Source organism: Sorex araneus, chromosome 4 (genome assembly GCF_027595985.1).
Source record: "Sorex araneus isolate mSorAra2 chromosome 4, mSorAra2.pri, whole genome shotgun sequence".
Lineage (NCBI taxonomy): Eukaryota > Metazoa > Chordata > Mammalia > Eulipotyphla > Soricidae > Sorex > Sorex araneus.
The window spans coordinates 97223374-97232890 of NC_073305.1; the positions used below are offsets into that span (position 1 = coordinate 97223374).

At 33.4% G+C, this 9517-nt stretch overlaps 1 protein-coding gene across 4 annotated transcripts in view; it reads left to right on the forward strand.

Moving 5' to 3' along the window:
- Positions 1–9517, forward strand: part of ADGRB3 (adhesion G protein-coupled receptor B3) — an 823957-nt gene that overhangs the window by 185849 nt on the left and 628591 nt on the right. The gene's annotated exons all lie outside the window — the stretch shown is intronic.

Genomic DNA, 9517 nt, shown 5'->3' on the forward strand with positions numbered 1-9517 from the left:
GGAATAATAATATCAGGAAATATGAAAGACCCACTAGTTCTTGTAGAACTTTGTCACTACTGCTTATTTAGCAAAATATTTTAGTATTAATAAGCTTCATATGAAATTGATATTCCTGTCACTAAAAATATTTTTATCTTAAAAGGTAACACATTTGTTTGTGTTTTCTTCTTAATTTCTTCTTTTAACTTGTCAATAAATTTTTATTCAGAGGAATAAGTTATCATGACATCTGAACAAAAGCTTCTTGAAGTTAACATGATCGCACAAGAGCCAGAGCAATACTACAGCAGGGAGATGTTTGTCTTGCATGCAGCCGAAACAGGTTTGATCCCTGACATCCCATATAATCCCCTGAGCATCGCCAGGAGTGATTCCTGAGTGCATAGCCAGGAGTAGCCCCTGAGCATTGCCAGGTGTGACCCCAAAAGTAAAAAAATAAATAAATAAATTAATTAATTAATTAAATAATTGTACAAGAAACCTTGGTCCTTGAATAAATTAAAATATTATTTAAATTTTATGTTCTAAATTATTTTTATGTTAAACCATGCCATTTAAAATGTACTTAAATTTGACAATTAGCTGATATGTGTAGACAAATCAGATTTATCATTTGTAAAGGTAACTTCAAGGAGTGCAATCACAGCATAAAATTGACAGATCAATATAGGATTGGACCAGGTATTAGCTAGTAGTCTTAGTATAACTTAGTCTTGACATAGAAATAATCTATGTTAATGAATAATATAGTAAAAAATGAGTACCACTCTCTTTCTTTTACTGTATCTAGGCCCAGAAAGTTGATTAGAAAATTACAAAGGGTGTTTTGAGTTGTGTCTCTTAAAATTATTGTAATCAAAAAAAAATTAAGACTAAGTGTATTTGTGAGAATGACTGACTTAGTTCCATACTCAGCAATGACACCAGAGTACAGTTTTCATGAAGCTTTCTGTTTACTTCTTAATAAGGAACCAGCATAGATACTGACCTCTAAGTTGGACAGACAAGTTCTGGTTCATTCAAGGTTTTGCAAAGGGCAAGCAATACTTTTGTCTTGGCAGCTAGATTGCCCAGTTTGGCTTTAGGGTCATTTTCCCATAATACATTAGGTGTTTAGGTCCAATAAATATTTTTTAAATTGTAAATGATGCCTTGCTCTAACTTTTCTCTCTGCACAATCAATAGTACCTCTCTTTGTCTAGGGTCCTGGCATTTTAAACCCCTTTGGGTGAAACTATTGATTGTTTGGTATCTAATTTGTAAGTACATCCTTTTTGGCAAAGAAACCAGGTAACTTTGGTATGCTTTTTTCTTTTTTATCAACAATAAGTAAGCCTCCATGCATACATTAATCATTCCTTATAGTTGCAATAGCTTAGATACATACATCACAGATGAAGTGTTCCTTGCTTCCTACTCTACTTTTGTGCCTTCTTGCCACCTTAGGAGGACTGATTTAATTGTCAATACCCTTCACAAAACTACAACACTGTTAATTTGGGGAAGAATGAAATGAAAGAGGAAACATCACCTTATAGTCCATGTTCTCAATTGCTATATACTCTCTCCTTGATTTATGGCTAACCTCTTTCTTATGTTAATTTTTCCTCATTGTTTTTCTTGGTCTCCCAAGCATGTTTATGTAATGTATTTTTGACTACTATTATTGTTGAGCTAGGGATATGGGACTACATCTGGCTCTGCTCAGGTCATCCCCTTGTTTTTTTGTCCAGAGGTATCTCTGGGCAGTGCTCAGTAGAACAGGGATCTAACAAGGGTTGGCTGTATGCAAGGCAAGCACCTTATCCCTTTGACTATCTCTCTGCCTGGATCTTGAAATTTTAATACAGAAGTAATGCATAAAACATTCTTATTAGACTAGTTCACATCTTAGACTTTTTTTTTCATTCAAATATTGAAGAAAATATTGGGTTTGCCCCCTAGGTGATGTGTCTCACTCAAGGAATTAAAAGACTCATGAAAAGCAACCCTTGGTCAAAGCAATGTTTACTTCCAGGATTTCTCTAAACATTGTAGAGAGCTACTTCATTTCATTTAATCTCCCCTGCATTTCTTGTTATCAGATTTTGGGTGTTATTTTTATAAATTTTTCCACTCTCTGTCATATATTTGGTGTAGACATTAAACCTGAAACATGGCTTTGTGGGCACATCATTGTAAATAGTAGAAAGATATCCACATACTTGTATATTGAATTTTCGATGCTGTTTTTGCAGTTTAGTTGCACTGTTAGAGACATTTTATCCTTGCTTATTGCTAGCTAGATTTTCATTCTAAAAAGTTACTGCATGTCACTGTAGTTCGTCAACCCAGAGTTCACTTGTTCTGATTTTATATTCAATATTATATTGCTTAAAACTTATCTATGTCTTTGTATGTTTTGTATGTGTGTCTATGTTATATAAGCCCTAGCTACATAAACTGTGAGTTGTGACCCTACATGGAATTGTCTAACTTAAAAATTGTTTAAAAATAAATTTTACTGTTATTTAGTATCAGTAAATGTTTGATTTGTAAACTTTGTTGTTCCACCATGTTCTTGGGTGTTTGATGTAAATTTTTCAGATGAAAGAGTTCGTGTGTGAGAACAACTTAAGAAGCCCTGATGGATACCAGTTGTTTCCATATATTATTCCCTTACGTATATAGTCCAGTGAGAATTACTTTTCTAGCTCTAAGCTTGACTTTATTCTTAGGGACTCCAATCTTTTTTTTTTTTAAGTAACTCTCCATATTTTAAATTTTTAATTGGATTAAATTAGCTCCTATTTACAGATTAGTTTGTGTTAAATCCCATTTACTGCTCGAATAATCTTTTATATTTTAAATCTAGAAACTACAAATAGTTGGTAAGTGTTTACTTCCTTTCCATCTATGATAGAGTGGGTTTCTCAGTGCTGTTTTCTCAAGATGCGTGTAAGGCTGTCTCATTAGAACTCTAAGCATTAAAAATTGCCATGTAGTTTGAGTCTCGTATGTGAGAAACAGTATTTTAACTCAAAGATCTATTTCTTTGCACAATATAGCCTAAGCAACATTGGGGCTCTGAGATAAATTGTTAATAGATATTAAATTTTATGTAGCATTAAATCTGAAAATTATTTAAAGCTTTAGCAGTAGCAAATGTGGAAATCAAAACATTATTCCTTAGGGCAAAGCATGCAATGTTAACTTGTGTGTATTTTATAGCAATATATACATGTAGATCAATAAAATATAAGAATTATTAAACCTGCTGAATCAGTTTGAAATGCAATCTAATTTGTTTTGCTCCCCTGGAAAATAACTTGCAACATGAGAAATAAATTTATGCTTTAGTAGTAGTGCAGCATATTGAACACATATCATATAACACTTTATATGCTTCTCTACTTAATATTCGCAACAACTTTATAAAATACCATTATTTTTTAAATTTTGCATATAAGGTGAAACCTAACAAAATTAAAAGTGACCATGCTTTAGAAAGAGTGAAGCAACAATTTGGTGGTCTATTTTAGTGACTTTATTTTGTTTGTAGTGCAGAAGGAAGTGCCAAATAGAAAGATGAACCATGTACCTATTAGGAATACAATTCAGTAAGTAGCTGATGCAGGGATTGGAAGCTTTTCTACCAATAGTTAATCCTCTTTGAGAGATCTGTGTGCAGAAAGAATCAAAAGGTATTGGAGTTCTATTGCTTAAATCCAGTTTGATCTTGTCCTGTATATGACTGTTATATGTGTTCAGATAACTGAAAAAAATTAATACTAAGTACTGTTGGAGTCTTAAAATGAAGAATACCCCATTTTTCATTACATTCACATATAATAGCCAAATGTTGTTAATTGATTTCCTGGGAATATTGTATAGATAACTGTTGTTTCTTATTCTATTTTTGCTAATTTTGAGTTTGTATAAAATACTGAGTAAAGTGCTACATAGAGTGAGCCAAGTGACAGGGCTTGTTAATGCTGCTTCATGAAAGTTAAAGAAAACACTTGTGTAATATTTAGTATCCTCCGAAAGTACCAGCTATGTTTATTGATATTAGCAATAGGCTGGTTTTGAATACATACGTCATTAGAAACTTATTAACAATCAGGCATCTTAAGTTTTGTGGTCCATCATTTTTATTTTAAAAGAAATTAGCTAATACTAAGAGGTTAAAGTATTGTTGGTAAAGTACATAAATTACCCAGGAGGAAAAAAATTTCCCCGGAATAAAAGAAAAATTATGTCTATGTAGACGTATACAAGAGATACAAATATTTTGTATACAAGCATACAAATTTCAAGACAGGGTTCCAAATTCAAGATTTCAGTGGATATACTCTCTTTTTAAATAAAGACAAAAAATACTTAAAAATCTAGATATTTCACCTGTATTGCAAACCATGATGCTGCAAAGAGGAGAGAGAATGAGACAGAGAGAGAGAGATAGAGAAAGAGAGAGAGAGAGAGACAGAGACAGAGACAGAGACAGAGACAGAGACAGAGAGACAGACAGGGAGAGAAAAGGAGAGAGAGAGAAAGAGAGAGAAAGAAAAGGACAGTGCCTGCATTAATAGGGAGCACCAGGAGAGAGGATGATTGGAGCAGAACTACTGGGGACGCTGGTGGATGGAAATGTACAGTGGTGGAGAGATGTCAAACATTTTATGACTGAACCCGACAGTGATCAACTTTGTAACTCTATATCAAACTGTGGTTCAACAAAAAAAGCAAATTAATTAATTAAAATCAATTTGTTATAAATAAATAAATATGAAGACCCTCACCCCTCAAAAAAAAATCTAGAAGTTGCTAGGGAAAACAGAGGGCAAATACATATTTCTTTTTAAATAATCAGCTGCAAGGTTGTGGTGGTAAAATGCAAATCCTAAGGTGCTCTTAGCTAGAGGTCAAATCAGTTTTTCTCAAATCAAAACATCAGAATTTTTCTTCAGTCAAGTTTTAATTTTTAAAGGTTGAATATTTATGGAGAATCTAAAAGCTAAAATCATCAGAAGTCCTTGGGAAAAAGGTTAAACGAAGTAATAAGTAAATATGAAACATTAGTGAGCGTACTTGAAGATTTCCTTGACTAACTTGAATTAAAATGAAAAAGCTATGTAGAGAAAGTACGTATATTCAGGTTTCCAAAAAAATCAAAGGACTCTGATCAGTTACTTTCTTTGAAAGGTACTTTTCTTTCTCTTTGACCTGTTCATGATCTAGATTGGCCCTCGAATTTCAAAATTAATTTGAGTCAATGGCATTATGTAAAGTGTAGAATCACAGACGCCTAGGATTTGAGGATTCATCCTCATAAATCTCTTCTGTTTTTACTGCCAAGCAAATGATAAGCCTGTGCTTAAGAATTCATGGTGTGAAAAAAGAAGAAAAAGGCTTGGAGCCAGGTGGATTTGAGTGCAAAGCTTTCACTGTTACCCAGGTTTTATAAGCTTTGTGAATCTCTTACTTGTAATAATAATGATTGTATAACATTATAGAATAATTTACTAAGTAAACATGTATGTACATGTATGTACAAAAATATGTACAACTTTGTACCTGGCATACTATTTGATATTTAGGTAGAGCAAGATATTTCATTAACACAAGATATTTCATTCTGAATTTTAGTATACTATTAGAGTATTCTATACTTACTGAAATTTGCATAGGTGCTATTTTCTTGAACTTTTTTTTGATATCTTGTACTCTTAAATAAAAATATAGACCCTATTCTGTTTGTCAACCATTCCATTGTTTCCTAAATTGTACAGGGTTACAAATACTCTCATGACCTTAGATGTTCTTTTGCTAAAGTATAGTATAGTCATTCTGCCACAAATTTTGTCAAACAATTTCTGTGAATATTTTGTGTATTAAAAAACTTTCAGTTAAATTCTTCCTGAGTGAAGATCCGCTGGAAATAATATTTTCTCTATCTTTGAGGTTCACTGCAAAGGTCTTGTTGTCTTGGTGACAATCCTGCTATTATGATCCAAATTCAGAGAAGTGTGAAATGAAATGTTTGCTTCTACAATTTTTGATATAATCAGTCCAGGGAATATCTTTGCTCATTCACAAAAACTTAGGCACAGTTATTTCTGGAAATGAAATAAAATGGAATAGATTTGCCTGACTTTGGGGTGGAATTTCTTAGGTGACTATTTATGGGTAGTTCCTGTAGAATGAAAATAGAGTAGGAGAATTAAGCCACAAGACTTATGCATACATGTTTCTCTGTTACGCACCTTCCTTTGCAAATTCAAGAGAAAGACAACTACTGGGCATGATAAATTTTGTTTTAAAAAATATTTCAAGAGGAATGAGTAGTCATTGTTTTCCTATTTCTTAGGCGCTTGTTACTGGGCCTGGTAGTCAATGCAGTTAATATTCCACAACTAGAATCCCAGCTTCTCTTTTTTTTTTTTTCAAGTGACCAATGTAAATTACAGCCTCAAAATGAATGATCCATGATGAAAATTCCTTGTCATTTTATTAAGTCTCTAAGATTAGTAAAATACTGGTAGAAATTTTAGATACTGTGAGGAAGGAGAAGCAGAACGAGAGACTTGCCCTTAAGCAGCTCACTCGCTAGTCAGAGGAGAGGAGTATGAATAAGTAAATCCTGGGAAACAGACTAACTGTAGAAATTGTTAGTTCTCCCTAGACATGTAAAGGAAATTTGGACAGGAACAGTTCTGTTTGTGTCTCAGAGAGTCTTAACTTGGAGCTCGAGTGATAGCACAGCGGGTAGGGCGTTTGCCTTGCATGCGGCTAACCCGAGTTCAATTCCCAGCATCCCAAATAGTCCCCCAAACACCGTCAGGAGTAATCCTGAGTGCATGAGCCAGGAGTAACCTCTGTGCATCTTCCTCTGTGACCGAAAAAGCAAGAGAGAGAGAGAGAGAGAGAGAGAGAGAGAGAGAGAGAGAGAGAGAGAGAGAGAGAGAGAGAGAGAGAGAGAGAATGTCTCAACTGGGGACTGGGTGTCAGATTTTAAGCAGAAGAGGCTGTTTCTGATGAGTTGGATAGATACTAAAACATCATGAGGTGGTATTTGTGTTAGAAAAATGAACAGAACAGACAGATACAAGGGAATCTATAATAATCCTTTAAACATAGATAATAGTGATATTAAATATAAAAGAGGAAACATTTTGAAGGGAGTAGAGAAAATCAAATGGGATATGGTGTAATAAGTGGTGGATTTTTTTCCCCTCATAATAAATGACTTTGCAATGGAGAAGCATTTGGATTTTATGTCATTAAAATGTAAACCTGAAACATTAGGTATCTGAGTGACAGATACAGTTTATTTTTTGATAGATCACACTGGCCTTTGAACTTAGAGAATTGTTTGCAAGACATGAGAGTGGGTGAAGAGGAACTAGTTAGAAGAAAGTTGTTTGTGGAAGTAGTTTAATAGGTATATAACTGTCTTAAAAGAGGGAGAATATGTATTTGGACATAGGAGTATATGGAGAGATTAGTTTAAAAGAAGAGAAAATAAGAGTCAAGGATGAACACTTGATATTCTGCAGAAGAGGGGAGGATTTAGGAAAACCTTATCTGAATTTTAGTGATAAAAATATTTCTAGGAGAAAGTGTGGATCAATCATGCCTGTTACTCCTGACAGGTCAGATAAGTTAAACATTGAGTTAGTTCAGAGATTTTAAAATAAATGTAGTTCTGACCTTGAATGAACTAGCTCAAAAATTAGGAATTAAGATCCATGCTTATAAAATGACAGTGCAAAAAAGAAGATTCCTTACTTTAACATACAAACAGTTGTACCAGAGCACAGAGTTGAGTAAGTCAAACTAGGAAAAGAAGCCTGAGAAAGAATTTGAGCAAGTCTACATAGGAGAAGTATAAGAACTTGAGAAGTCAGTTTCAGATACAGACTTCCCTCTGACCAGCCAGAAGTTCCCAATTACACCTCAGAAACCATTTAATAATAAAACAAATTTTGTGATTGATATGAAAGGGATTCTGTGCTACTGAGATCATGGCCACATTAAATTTCAGTTTCTTCAACTCCATTGACCTTTGCATATAAAGTTTAGTAAATTTTTATCACAATAACTTTTACTATTGTGTTACTCATTGGCAATGTGTGTAATGAAAACCTTGTTTTCTCCTCTGCCAGATGCTATTTCTAGCACCCCATCATATATGAATTGATCAAGTGCCTTGTTCTTTTTGTTGTTCTTGGGTCACATCTGGTGGTACTCAACAATTGTGCCTGGCTCTGTGCTCAGGGATCAGTCTTGGTACTTGGAGGACCACATGTGGTGCGGGCATCAAACTGGGTCAACCATGTGCAAGGCAAGTGCCTTAACCCCTGTATAGTCTCTCTGTACATATAATCAAGTTTGTATGATCAGATGTATACAAACATCCAGATCTAAGGCTATTTCCCATTTCAATTAGGTTTAACAGACATATACAGAACTGCCTCAGTAACTGAATTTTGAATTCAGTATAATTTTTTCCATTCTGTAGGTGGGTTAGCTTCACTCTATAATTGGAAAGAAGATCACTTTTAAAATGAGAAGAAAATATAGTTATATGAAAATATGTCATAGATGCTGAAAGGGAAAAGGAAATGCTTGCCTAATGTCATTTTGCCTTTCAGTCTCAAATTGTGTTCATTTGTAATGCTAAAATAAATAGTTTTGACCACATATGTTTATAGGATGGGGAACTATGTACATATTGACAAGAAATATAAAATCTTAATATTTAATTTTCAAAGGCTTCTGAACTTTGTGGAAAATAACTTGGAATTAAAAATGTCCAGAGTGATGTCTGTGTACTGAAACAACTAGTCAGTTGAAATAGATATAATTGAACTCTTCATTTAATTAATGTGTCAACCTAATTAGTTAAACCAATGGCCTTGTGTAGATAAAATATGTTAGCATTTGAAGAACTTACTTTTGTAAATAAAATTTACAAAATTTTATTTTCTAGGGAGATAGCTAATTACAGTCTCCACCATCCTATCTTGATTCACGGTCCTACTAGAATGTTTTAAAAAAAATCTACTGTTAATTGTATCCCATTATTAAAAAAAAAATCTTCCACTGTCCCACAAATGAAATTCAGTTTGTTCTTATAGCAATTGTGATCCTTTCCATGTACCTTAACTGAATATCCCTCTAATTCTGCTTAATTAATTAAAAGTCACTAACTTTTTCAAAGAACCAGGTTAAATATTAACTTATCTAAAAATCATGTAACTGCTTACTGATATCTTTTGGAGTCATAATCTTCATATTACAGAAAGTTCTAGCTATTATGTTGTCCCTTTTCCTATGCATATTTCCATTTTTTTTTACATTTTCTATAGCAGTCATTCAATTCTCACCACACTTTTTCTACTCTCCTGAACAATTAGTGTTATAACTCATTCAACAGAGTCAATGAGAAATGGAAAGGTATGAGCTCTAGAAAATGTGTCCCTCAACTTCCAATTATATCCATATCATCAAACCAGTTTTCCTTTTTAAT